Genomic DNA, 12,674 nt, shown 5'->3' on the forward strand with positions numbered 1-12,674 from the left:
CAAGGAGCAGGCGTCTTTTAATTTCGTGGCTGCTGTCACCATCTGCAGTGATCATGGAGCCCAAGAAGGTAAAATCTCTCACTGCCTCCATTTCTTCCCCTTCTGTTTGCCAGGAGGTGATGGGACCAGTGGCCATGATCTTCGTTTTTTTGATTTTGAGCTTCAGGCCATATTTTGCGCTCTCCTCTTTCACCCTCATTAAGAGGTTCTTTAATTCCTCCTCACTTTCTGCCATCAAGGTTGTGTCACCTGATAATACTGTAATACAATTCGGATGCTTGGCCTTCCGACCGTTGGGCGCCAAAAGCACTAGCAGCTTCCTTTCGCGTAGTATATTCACACAGACACACACACCCTTAAAAAAAGAACAAAACATTTTAGCAGCTAAAATGAATTTTATTGTACTCTCGGTGCCTGAAGCACCCGCTTCCCGCCATTATCTCCGCGGGGCCTCTGAGGCGTTTCTGAGGCGATTCTTCCCCCCCCCCCCCCCACTCTTCGCTTTTCCTTTTCCCGCCGCGCCCTCCCCTTCGGGCGTTTCCGTGAGGGGCGGCTCGGCTCTTTCCGTGCGCCTGAGAGCGGGAGGGGGCGAGCGGGGGGAGACGGAGCGAGGAGAGCCGAGGCAGGCTCGGCGGCGGCGGCGGCGGCGGCGGCGGCGCTTGCTCTGTCTCTTTCTCTCTCTCAGAGTTCCCCCCTCCCTCTCTCTCTCCCTCCCTCCCTCCCTCTCCCTCTCTCTCTCCCTCAGTCGGCCGCTGCCCGCCCGCCCGCCCGCCCGCCTGCCTGCCTGTCGCCGGGGCTGGGAGAGCCTGGGAGAGAGAGCGAGCGCGCGCGTGTGTGTGTGTTATGTGAGTGACGCGGCGGAGGTGTAGTTTGACGCGGTGTGTTACGTGGGGGAGAGAATAAAACTGCGGCGAGAGCCTAGGCGCGAACGAAAGCAGTGACGGAGCAGCCTGCAGCCGGTAAGAGGAGAAAAGCAAAGGAAAGCCAGGAAGGGACGAGAGAGAGAGAGAAAAAAAAGAGAGAGAGAGCAGGAGAGGAAAGAACCAAGAGGAGGAGGAAAAAAAACACAACCAACCCCCGCGCGCGCACACACACAGGGAGGGGTGTCGGCCGAGGGGCGGCTGAGGCGGGGTGGTTTGGCGGGCGGGAGTCGGTGGGACGGAGGGGAGCCCTCGGGCGGGAGAGAGAGAGAAGCGAGGCCTGGCCTCGCTCCGCGGGAGGGGCGCCCGCTTCTTCGCCGCCCTTATTTCTTTTTTTCCGTTTTGTTTCTCTCTTTCTCCCCCCCCCCTCACTTCTCCGGCCCCATAGAATTCGAAATGGAAGCGGGCCTTCTCTCGCCCTCTCCCCACAGATCGCCCCCCTCACGCGACCTGCTGTTCCCGCCTTGCCGAACCCGGCCGCAACCGCCACGAACAAAGAATAATGGCGGATGGAGGCGGCCGGGCAAGGCTGGCGGCGGCGGGAAAGACGGCGCCGCTGCTGCTGCGCTTCCACCTTGTGGGGGGGCAACATAAGACATTCCCCCCCCGACCTCTACTGCCGTTGGGGGTGGGGAGAAAGGGCCTCAGGAGAGCTTCCCCCCTCCATATACTTTTCGTTTTAGTAGGTAGCCCTCCCCGTTGTGGTGGTTCCCCCCCCCCCGCCCCCGTGAGGTGCCTTAAGTCGTTATTTGGCAAAGGCGCGCAAAAAAATTCAAACCGGATCGCCCCCCTACAAACAGGCATTCGTGAGGGATGGGGGGCGGCCGGGGGGGGGGAGACACGCGGCGCGCGCTTATTTCACAGCCCTACGGAAAATAGGGAAGCTCCCGCCGCCTGCTGCCTCCCTCCTTCCCCAGGCGCCGCGTTGGGGCGCTTTTGCCCCTCTTCTTTTGCCCCTGGGGCGGGCGAGGGAGACCTGAAGGGTGCGAAACACACACACACACGTGTTTTATTTTCCCTTTGTGGAGAGCAGACGGTGGTCCCGATGCCTCCCTCTTCCCTGGTTCCTCTCCTCTCTCAGCCTCCAGCTAAATATCTCCTGGGTCCCACAACAGACACATTTTGCTTTCCCGCCCCTCCGTGGGCAAGGCAAGTTCCAGATGTTTGAACCCGCAGCCCTTGGGGTCCAACCCGGGTTGCTCTCCACAGCTAGATAGCTGATTTGGCAGGACCGCCCTTTGAAAAAGGAAAAAGAACGTTGTTGTTCTATTACGGAAAGCACAGCTTTAAAAGTTGTGCTTGAGCAGTGCTCTTGAGGTTGCAAGGCCTTCCGAGTTCCTTTTTAATAAAAGTATTTTGGATCAAAACTGTATTCCTGAACACTTTGTTTTCCTCTCAGCTCTGTGCCTAGAATGATACAATGAAAGCCTGGGCCCACTGAAAACAAAGTTCCTATCGGCTTCGGGGACACCGGGTTTAATCCTGGCGCCCCAATTCCACTGTTTTGCAGTTCATTTGTTCAGTACTGTAATGCATGGCGACTGCTTATGAAGAGAGGTGTATAAATAAAGTTCTTATGGCATTAATAACTATAAGTAGAGTAATACATACATTTTATTACAGCATCTGGTTGCAGGGCACTTGGCAAACTGATGGAAGACCAAGGGGTTGGTCATTTAAAATGTGGATTTTGAGCTGGGGTTTGAAGTTTTGAGACATTTGGGTGATACTAGTATATGATGCATGACAGAGTAGGCCCAATTGGAATGTCTAAATTTTGCAGCAGTAATCTCCATCCTTACTGGTTTTCTGGGAAATGGACTTGATACTGAAAATACCTTAAATGAGGCTGATATAACTTCATGAAAATGTAGGGAGGCTTGCATCACACTTATATACAGTTGTATATAACATTCTTTCCCATACTGAAAAATGAATTTCATCACAGGTGTTGAGTAGCAAGTCTTAATCTAGGTCTCACTGTGATGTTTGCAAGCATTGTCCCTGTTTGCACTCCCTAACATACTTCATACCCAGGCAACCGTATTTCAGTGACCACCTCATGACTGGTTTTGTTTATTCTATTTCTTCCTTTTTTAAGTATAGAAATTCTCAATTTTCTTGCATGTACTTATTTAGGTTCTTTAGTTTGTATCCAAATGCAACTATTTTGTATCTTGCGGGGAGGGGATAATAATAACTTGCGTAATCAACAATAAGATCATTTTTTTTTTAAATGCAACCTAGAGTCTTTGTGGTTCTAAAAAACCTAATAGTTATTACAACATACTATTTTTGGGCTAGAACCTACTTACATTATAGATGCCATGGACTGTTGCCAGTGATGGAGTGAAAAGTTCATGCAAGTCAGGGCACATGATTTTCAATGAGCCCTGGTAGTTTGGGTCCCTCTGGAACAGAAAAGGATATGATACAGTAGTATAGGAAGCTGCCTTATACAGAGTTAAACCACTGGTGTATCTAGCTCTGTTCTGTCCATGCTTCCTTACAGTTGCTATCAAAGGTTTCAGATGGGAGTTTCCCAATAATTTCAGGGGATTGCAGCTGGGATCTTCTGCATAGAAGGTAGATCCTGTACAACTGAGCTACAGCTACAGCTCAGTGGGAGGACGAAGAGAAAACCAAGTGTCCCAGTTTGTGTGCAGAAGCATTTCCACCATTGGATGCAACTCATGAAGTGTTACCCTCAATTGACAACTGGATACATACGGGGGAGGGGGGGACACCATATATAAACAGCCATGAAATGAAAGAGGTACAGTCACTGACTCTCTTAAGAAAAACAAACCTTATTTTCTCCTTTCCCTCCACAGTTTATGTCAGTCCCTTAGCGCTAAGGTAGAAATTTGTCAGGAAAATGCTGTGCCAGGTTTTTTGGTTTTTTTAAAAGAGATTAGGCACACAGTGTAACAGTAGGAAGAAACTACTTGTCTGTGTGTCACCAAGAAAGGGGAGTTGGCTGTGGACCCATACATCATACATTTAAAGCAAAGAATCCTGGGAACTGCAGTTTACCAGAGCTACACTTCCCAGGATTTTTTTTTGGGGGGGTGCTTTAGCTGTATGGTGTGTACACAGTCTTAGCTTGTCTTAGCTTTAGACCATGTGGTTCTTCTCTAAAGTAGATCTGTAAAGTATGCATGTATCATCATTTATATCTATGCAGTATGCATCATTTATATCTAACCTGGCTTGCTTTGATTCCGTTTGTAGGGATTGCTCATATACTAAGCACCATATACCCAGGATGCATTTAGTAACAGTATTCTTCATAATGCAAACCAATTCGTTTGTTTTACATTCTTCCCTGATGAGATCCATGGAGAACTGGATTATGTGCTATGTCTAACAAGTATTTGACCCCCTAAACATGCATCTTAAAACAATTTTGTTTGCCAGTATGGTAGTGATGTGAAGTCCTTCATGTCACCTAGTTCTATACGTATCTCATCACAGAATGACCATTTCTTTGTGCAGTTGCTCATAGTGCTAGTTTTTCATTGGATTTCCCCTTTTGCAAGCCATGAGTTGTCTTAAGCTTATTTTTACTGTAGGAAAACTAGCACTGAAAAGCCTTGGAAGCATAAGGTGGGTGGGGAATTATATTCTGGGATATGAGGAATTACTGCAGAAAATGTGAACCGGTGTTATATTGCATCATTTCCCCTAGTGTTGCAGCAGGACTGTAATGGACCACTGGGTTTTCACATCTTACAAATGAATGGAGCTCTTTTCACATCTTCCGTTTATTTTGTCACGTATTATGTTGCTGGTTAACACTTTTGCTTTCTGTGCAATATCAAGGTGAAGTAATTATTAAATGTAGCACTTTAGTCATGCACAGCAATAGTTGTTCAACCTCTTGCTGGAAAACCTGATTTACGCAACCTTTGACTGCCTTATCTCCTAGTCTGGATTTCCAAGGTGTCTTAAAAGGACTTCAGGGATCCCTTCTTTTGACTCATGCCACTTCCTACAAATCCCACTTCATGTCTGACAAATCCAGAAACCTTCCAAGGCACCCTTTTCAGTTTGAAATCAATCCATATTTGATGCACAATCCTAGTATAGTTCCATCTTTCTCCTCTTAACAAAAAGGGGGGTATTGCGCTACTGGTGTGATCCCCTTGTGGGTTGATGAAGAGAACTGCTATAGTTCAGTGGTTTTCTGCCTTCCAGAAAAAGTTTCCGTATTGATCTGTCTGCTGCCTTACAGAAGATTCTGGGACATTGGAGGGTGTATTGTCTGTTCCTGTGAGAATCCAAACACACCTGTTAAGCTTCATGGTTGCCCTGCATAAATGGAATGCACCCTAGATTTCGTGTTTTTCTCAAGCTCCCACCCCCCCGCATTTTTGCCTGTAAGACCACCCCTCCTTCTGTTCCATAGCTTGTCATGCAGATAATCTTGTTTATACAATAATGTATATGCAGCCTGCCGCTGTGAGCAAAAATCTGGATGGGAGCCTTTATCCAGCACTGAATTCTGATCTACATAACAGGACAACGCAGTAGCTTTTTCAGACCAGGTTTGAATGATGAAGGAAGTGTGAGGGAGCAGAGACCCAACCCACAAATCAGGGCTATTCAGCTCACCTTTATCTTGGATGGTGGTGGAAAGGAGGTTTCACATGCCTCAGGATCTTACTAGTTCCTGAAAATGTGAATATTCCTTCCAACTGTCCCATAATTTGAGCACCACTGCTCTGTTGCAGTATAACACAAAAGGAAGATTAGAAATGCAGATTAAGATATCTTTCAAGAAATATGCTTTGCTGAACTTGTTGAGAAATGCTTCGAGATTCCAAGAATTCTTTGGGTTCCCTAAAACATCAGTCAAAATCACTGCTCTTGTCAGTTCTTTTTAGTAAGGCTTACAGTTCTCCATACTGTAATCATGCTTATCTAATTGCATGTCTAAGCCTGTAATCTTATGATCACTTGGAAGTAAGCCTTATTAGATTCAGACTTGTTTCTCTGTAAAACGTACCTAGGACCATACATGTCAGAGTGAAAGTAGTCACACTCGTTTCTAAATAACTTCAGTTAGACTTACCTTCATTTGGGAGAAAAGGAAGAGCCATTATGTATTGCTGTTTATTCATCAATGGCCTTCTGGCATTCACTATATATTTTGAAGTATCTACAGATGAATTATTCCTTCAACCTTAAAATTACAGTGAATGTGAGCATCTTAATTTGTACAGTATATTTTGTGCCCTGGTTTTCAAGTTCCTGTAGACAACTGAGCTGGCATACTACAATAAAATGAATGCTGGAATTCTGAATGAATTAGCATTCTGCATACCTGAAAAACAGCACATATTTTCCACTTAGCTTGCAGTTTCAGTATCCATAGGTTTTTATATGTGATGTCAAAGAAAGAAAGATACTTGCCCCATGACAGATTTTCTTTTTATGACTTCCGCACTATACCTGCATATTCATCTTCATGTGGTTTTCTCAGTCTATTTTCTTTTAGCCAGCAACTGGTGAAGAACTGAGTTTTAAGTTGCTCATGTTTTTATTGGCTATATTATATTCTATAGTGATCACCACTATAAAAGCAAGCCAGAAACAAATGGTTTAGCAACTTGTGCAACATCATTTTGCTTCATCTGCATAATCTCATGTTCTTGTACACACAAATGCAACATTGAGTGAGCTGCACGTTCGTGATAGTTGCTCCATAGCAAATGCCATGATTCTGGGGGTGTTTCTTCATCCTCCTAAGAACAGTGTTGAGGAACCTTTCTCATCCCAAGTGCCACATGCCCTCATGGACTGCCTTCCATGGGCAAAACTCAAAAGAGGTTTCTACACAAACACCACCACCCATGTTTTCACAGTTAATGGCACCTTCCAGCCAGGCAAAAGTACCGAAGGAGGGCTAGACTGAGCTGGTGACAGGTATGGCCTGGAGAGAATCTTGAGGGTATTCTAGAGAGGCCTGCATCTGCCCCCTTGGCCTAAAATTCTGCATCCCTGCTTTAAGAGCATGAAAATTGCTTCTTTCCCATGACTGGGATTGCCTAGGTCCCACATTTGGGTATATGAGCACGTTTGCAGGAATGCCAACAAAATCTTGGAAGAAGCATAGTTCCTGTTCCAAGTCGTAGCCTATATCTGAGAATGCATGCTTCTTCAGAACCAACGGTTGTATTGCAAACATGAAATAAATTTGATCACGTTGCTATTTTGCATGTTTTAATAATGTACAGTATTTATGTTTGGGGGAGTATCGCTTAGATGGGTGTAGGTGCCAAGCTACAGCTAGTAGGTGTTTAACCCTGCAATAATTCTACTGCTCTTGTTTATTCCAAGAGGAATACATCTGTTTCATAATGAAAATACTTTTCCTCAGAAATAGTGGAAACAGTTTTACCTGGTTTCTAATACTTATGTAGGATACATTAAATTCATATTTTCACCACCTTTAGAGCTGCAAACTTTAAATAACATGAAAGCTGGAGTACTAATTGTCCCAACAGCCCTGAAATGCTATCAGGCACTGAATTTGGCTGGCGAAACATTTGATGCTCATCCAGGCCTGGTGTCTGAGGTCCTCTAAGGGTAGCCAATAGCAGATCCTTAGCTAAGTTGGAAGGAGTAGGCTCATGTGTTTTACTGAAAGGCAGAAGGCTTACGCATTCCTTGCTTCTAATCTGGTGTACAGGGAGGCAGCTACCAAGTTTATTCCTAAGTAACTGAAAGCCTCTTCCTAAGCAGTGGCTAGAATTAAATAACCTCCCTCCAGTAAAACTTAGGGGAGCTAGAAATTAGCATTGAGCAAATGCCAAAAACTATCATTTGTGTGCACAGTTAATCCTCTCTTTAGCATACATAAGGATAGTTTTGTCCTTTGGGTTTCCTTGAACAGTTGGATATTAAATATGCTATAGAGGGGGGAAACCTCCCCTGACAAAGTAAGTGTTTTGCACCCAACTTAATTTTGTTGTTGACAGCAGCAGCATCCTGTCTTGCAAATATTAGGTTGCAGAGGAGGAGCACCAAACTGTACAGTGGTACCTCGCAAGACGAATGCCTCGCAAGACAAAAAACTCGCTAGACGAAAGGGTTTTTTGTTTTTTGAGCTGCTTCGCAAGACGGTTTTCCCTATGGGCTTGCTTCGCAAGACGGAAACGTCTTGCAAGTTTGTTTCCTTTTTCTTAACACCATTAATACAGTTGCGACTTGACTTCGAGGAGCAACTCATAGAACGCAGTGTGGTAGCCTTTTTTGAGGTTTTTAAAGACTTTGGTGATTTTTGAAGCTTTTCCAAAACTTTCCCGACACCGTGCTTCGCAAGACGAAAAAAATCGCAAGACGACAAAACTCGCGGAACGAATTAATTTCGTCTTGTGAGGCACCACTGTATTAATACCAATCATACCATTACAATTCTTTAAGAACTGATTAAATGGATTTTCATAGTCTTTGAAATTATTAGTACGTCTAAGTCTTGCTTGAATGTAGAACAAATAAAATGTAGAGGCAGCATTCAAATAATTTTTAAGTATGCACGTGCTTTGTTGCTGAATATTTCAGAGTTTTCTGCGATTTTCCTACTTCTGTCCCATCCCAGTCCTACTAATTAGGCTTTCAGTTCCTTTTTTCATTTGACCACTTTAAGTCAGGCTCAGCATTTTACCCATGTCTGGGGCTCAAAGTTGCTTTGCCAGTCTTTTCCTAGTATCCCAAGTCCTGTTCAAGCAATAATTTAACTCTCCTTCGGTGCATCACAGGCACAGGTATCTACACACCTCTTTATTACAGATTCACACAAATTTACATTTATTAATGGAACCATAAAACTTGTAGCAAATAATACAGCCAGGTGTAAATCACTTTAAAATTCTTTTGATTTAAATTTGAGAGTTAAGCACATGGTGACAAATAATTGCATCTCTGAAGCATACCTTTTAATTACACCACACCCTGCATTGGCAATAGGAAGATAGTTGCATACACAGCAGATTTTTTTAGTAACAACAAAGTCACTCCACTGTGATGCTGAAGATTGTTAAGAGCATGCATGCAAGCTACTGATTTGATTTCTCCACTGTGTACCACTTTGCTAACTGACCAGTTTGAAAAAGGGTGTGTGTGGTTTTTCAGTCATGTTCAAGGAATGCTTATCTCATTGGCCTTGCACATGGACCATGTTAACTACTCTTGTTAAATTTGGAAATTTGATACAGCAAAGAGCACACAGTTACATTTGTCAATGAATTTCACTTAGATAACTGCCAGTATTATGTAGGGTTGTCATATTTCAAAAGGACACCCGTAAGTTGTTGAGTTTTTTTAAAAGGAAATTAAGATGCAGCACAAAGTGCCGCCTTTCAGAAATTCCACGTATGGCACCCCTAGAGTTACGGAACAGCTACCAACTATTAGGCAAGATTGGCAGTTTCAAAGTTTTTAGCTTTGTTAACTAAATGCAAGTAAAGCAAATTATATTAAATCGCTGTCTGGGGTGATCTTAGGTGCAGTACTGCATCCAGAGCTCAGAAACTGCTCACACTAATGAAATTCCCTGTTGCAAAATGCACCTAGAACAATGGGAGTTTCAAATACTGCCGTGATGCTTGGACAGACATCAGAGGAAGTGCATTCCCTTTTCACAATGAACTGCTGCATTCAAATCCCAAAGCGGAGGAATATTAATCAGTGACTCCACCCAAGATTGGGTGCAAAGTTGCCCTACGTGGCTTATGGAATAATGCTGCAAGTTTTTATTAAGTGTCAGGGGTTCAGGAGCAGAGGCAAGGGCAAGGGAGGAAACAGAGAGCGAGGGAGAGGAGGCAGAAGAAAAGATGAGTGATGACGACGACCCGAGATCTCCGAGTCTTTCCAGTGAATCAGAAGATTCACAGAAAGGAGCACCAGTGGCCAGGGCAAGGGGGGAGCCTAGGGGGACACCCCAGGAAGATAGAGCCAGAGGGGACTCAGAGGGGAGCAGTTGGAAATCAGGACCAGCGTCACCGCCAGAGAGCAGGGAAGAGGAAGGGCGCCAGGGATCAAGCGCTGGCAGCTCACAACAGGGGGGAGGGCACGAGTCAGGAGTGGCCACACCTCCATCGGGGAGCGAAGAAATGGTCAGACGGAAGGTGGAAGGTTGGGCGCGCGTGCCAAGTTCAAATGCACAGGAAGGTGGCGCAGTAGGCAGCCCGGAAAGGGAGCCAGGTCCTAAAGCCCGCCGAAAGGAGGGAGAAGAGTCAGGGGGGTCAGCGTCAGCGTCAGAGGAATCCAGGAAGGAAGAGACCCCGGGGGGCAGAGGGACCCAGAGAAGAACAGTCAGGCGGAAAAGGTGGAGCAAGGCTAGGATATTAAGTTGGTGTACAAGGGGCGGAGACGCAGATGGAGCTTCGCCGATCTAACCATGAGACGTAGAGTTGCACGCAGCAGCTTGAGAATGGAAACTGTAACTCAATAAAGACTTTTATTTAATGATCGCTGGCTAGCGTGATCCTCTGTGAGCTAGGATCTGGAAGCAGCTCTGACATTAAGGAACACTGCAAAGGTTTTTCCTGTTCTCCATGGTTTTTCCTGTTGCTTTAATAAGAAGTGTATTCTTCATAGAAGGGGCTACTGACAAAGTACAGTGGTGCCTCGCAAGACGAAATTAATTTGTTCCGTGAGTTTTGTCGTCTTGCGATTTTTTTCGTCTTGCGAAGCACGGTGTCGGGAAAGTTTTAGAAAAGCTTCAAAAATACCAAAGTCTTTAAAAACCTCAAAAAAGGCTACCACACTGCGTTCTATGAGTTGCTCCTCGAAGTCAAGTCGCAACTGTATTAACGGTGTTAAGAAAAAGGAAACAAACTTGCAAGACGTTTCCATCTTGCGAAGCAAGCCCATAGGGAAAACCGTCTTGCGAAGCAGCTCAAAAAACAAAAAACCCTTTCGTCTAGCGAGTTTTTTGTCTTGCGAGGCATTCATCTTGCGAGGTACCACTGTACATTTCCCTCACGTCCTGAAGTCAGGTACGAATAAAGGGTGCACTACTGGACATTTATGGATTTGAATTGCAGTAGTAAAATTACTGACAGAATGACTTTATGCTACCGTGGGTGACCTTGATAAAAACAGGAGAAAAGCATGTTTCACAAAGAGGGATTGCAGTCTTATCACTAATAATGTCTGCAAGCAAAACAGTAATAGATCACACACTGTTAAGAGCTTTGACATCTAGATAGCAGCTTCCCCTTGGCTGGCTTCCAGAGCAATCCTATGCTTGCTTACTTAGGAATAAGTCCCATTGAGTTCATAGGGTCTTAGGTCCAAACAAGTGTGCTTGGGTTACATCCTCAGTTGTGTTAGATTTAAACAGGACGTGGTTCATAAGAGAAGAGAGGCACACAAGTGAGCAACTTCAGCATCACAATCATACTGTGGATATTGTGGTCAGTATTCAGAATCTCCCAAGTGTGGATATTACTGGTCACAAAGGGTTACCAGCACAGTATTTGAGTAACAATGAAAGCAAATTCACAGTAAACTGAAATCTGGGATGAATGTAATTAGAACCCAAACCTGTTCCTAACTGGCTAATTCCCCCTCTCATTTCCTGTCAACTGACCAAAGTTCCCACTGCCACCCAATTATCCTATGCCCTTTTCAGCCTCCCCCTCCCCTTCTAACATTCTATACTCCCAATGGATTTCCTTCCCCTACCCTCAAAGCTCAAACCCAAAATATGGTTCATTACACCAGTTTTGGACTATGCTGCCCTTGCTAATCCCTGGCCTGCCTCCTGGACTGGCAGTGATAGCACAGAAACTGATGCTGTCTGTGTGTGATTTATGGGTCTGTTTGTCATTCAGAGAAATCTCTGCCTGGAAACAAGATTAAACAGCATGTCAGAAGAGTAATAATGTGATGAACACTCCTTTAGCTTGTAGTGTATCACTGAAGGAGGATGTGAATGTTTCCGCCTGTACTTTGAACCTTAGAGGTGGGGAAGTTTAAAGAGAAATTATTTATGTTTATTACTTTCCAATTCGTCCATTAACCAGAATGGCTAACTTCTCATCAGGCTTGTAATCCAGTCATCTCATGTGCTCTTGGCCGGATTGAGACAGCAATTCTAGGTCTTCATTTTGCTTTTAATAATCAACAGTATAAACTAGGACCATGGTGCACCATCAAGTACCTATCAAAATGATGGCAGTGTGCTGCTAATGAGTAACCACGCTAGGATTATAAAACTGATTTATGAAAGCCGGTTCCCAACATTCTCTTCCACTTAAGTGTCACCAAGGGATGAATCCATGTTCAAGGTGTGCAGATAGGAACAAGCCTTAATAATAGTTGGGGATACCAGCCCCCTATCCTAATGTTCTTGAATGTACCCTGACCATCTTCCACATAATAGCTATTGTTCATTCCACAGGGACAGGTAAAGTTCTGCCGTTGACATCCTGTAGCACTGCTTATTGCCCCTGATATCGGCTACAGCCAAGAAGATGATGGGGAGCAATGTTTCTCCTGAGGTTCTGAGGGTAGGATGGCTTTTCCAGTGCCTTCCCTCACAGGAGACAAGTGGGAGTACGGGTGAAGCAAAGCTGAACATTGTTTCTTTCCCCACCCAAATCCAGAACACAACTCCTGGTTGGAGATGGGGTAGTTTTTCCTCCTTGGCTTGCTTTGATTGGTTAGTTTTCGTTTGGGGGAACGGCCAGTTTGGGAAAAGATGTGTCTAGGGCAGTTGCCTCGGTGATGAATGGGAGA

The 12,674-nt window shown here is 44.9% G+C and overlaps 1 protein-coding gene across 5 annotated transcripts in view; it reads left to right on the plus strand.

Annotated features, from left to right (window-relative positions):
- The first annotated feature begins 757 nt into the window (after positions 1-757).
- Positions 758-12,674, plus strand: part of CREB1 (cAMP responsive element binding protein 1) — a 33,965-nt gene continuing 22,048 nt past the window's right edge. For 3 of the 5 annotated variants that reach the window (XM_081018966.1, XM_081018967.1, XM_081018965.1), the window contains exon 1: positions 758-959. The gene's annotated coding sequence lies outside the window, so the exon portion shown is untranslated. The remainder of the gene's footprint in view (positions 960-12,674) is intronic. The other 2 variants (XM_081018964.1, XM_081018968.1) reach the window with 2 other exon arrangements.

The sequence above is a fragment of the Podarcis pityusensis genome (assembly GCF_964106645.2).
Source record: "Podarcis pityusensis genome assembly, chromosome: 1".
Lineage (NCBI taxonomy): Eukaryota > Metazoa > Chordata > Lepidosauria > Squamata > Lacertidae > Podarcis > Podarcis pityusensis.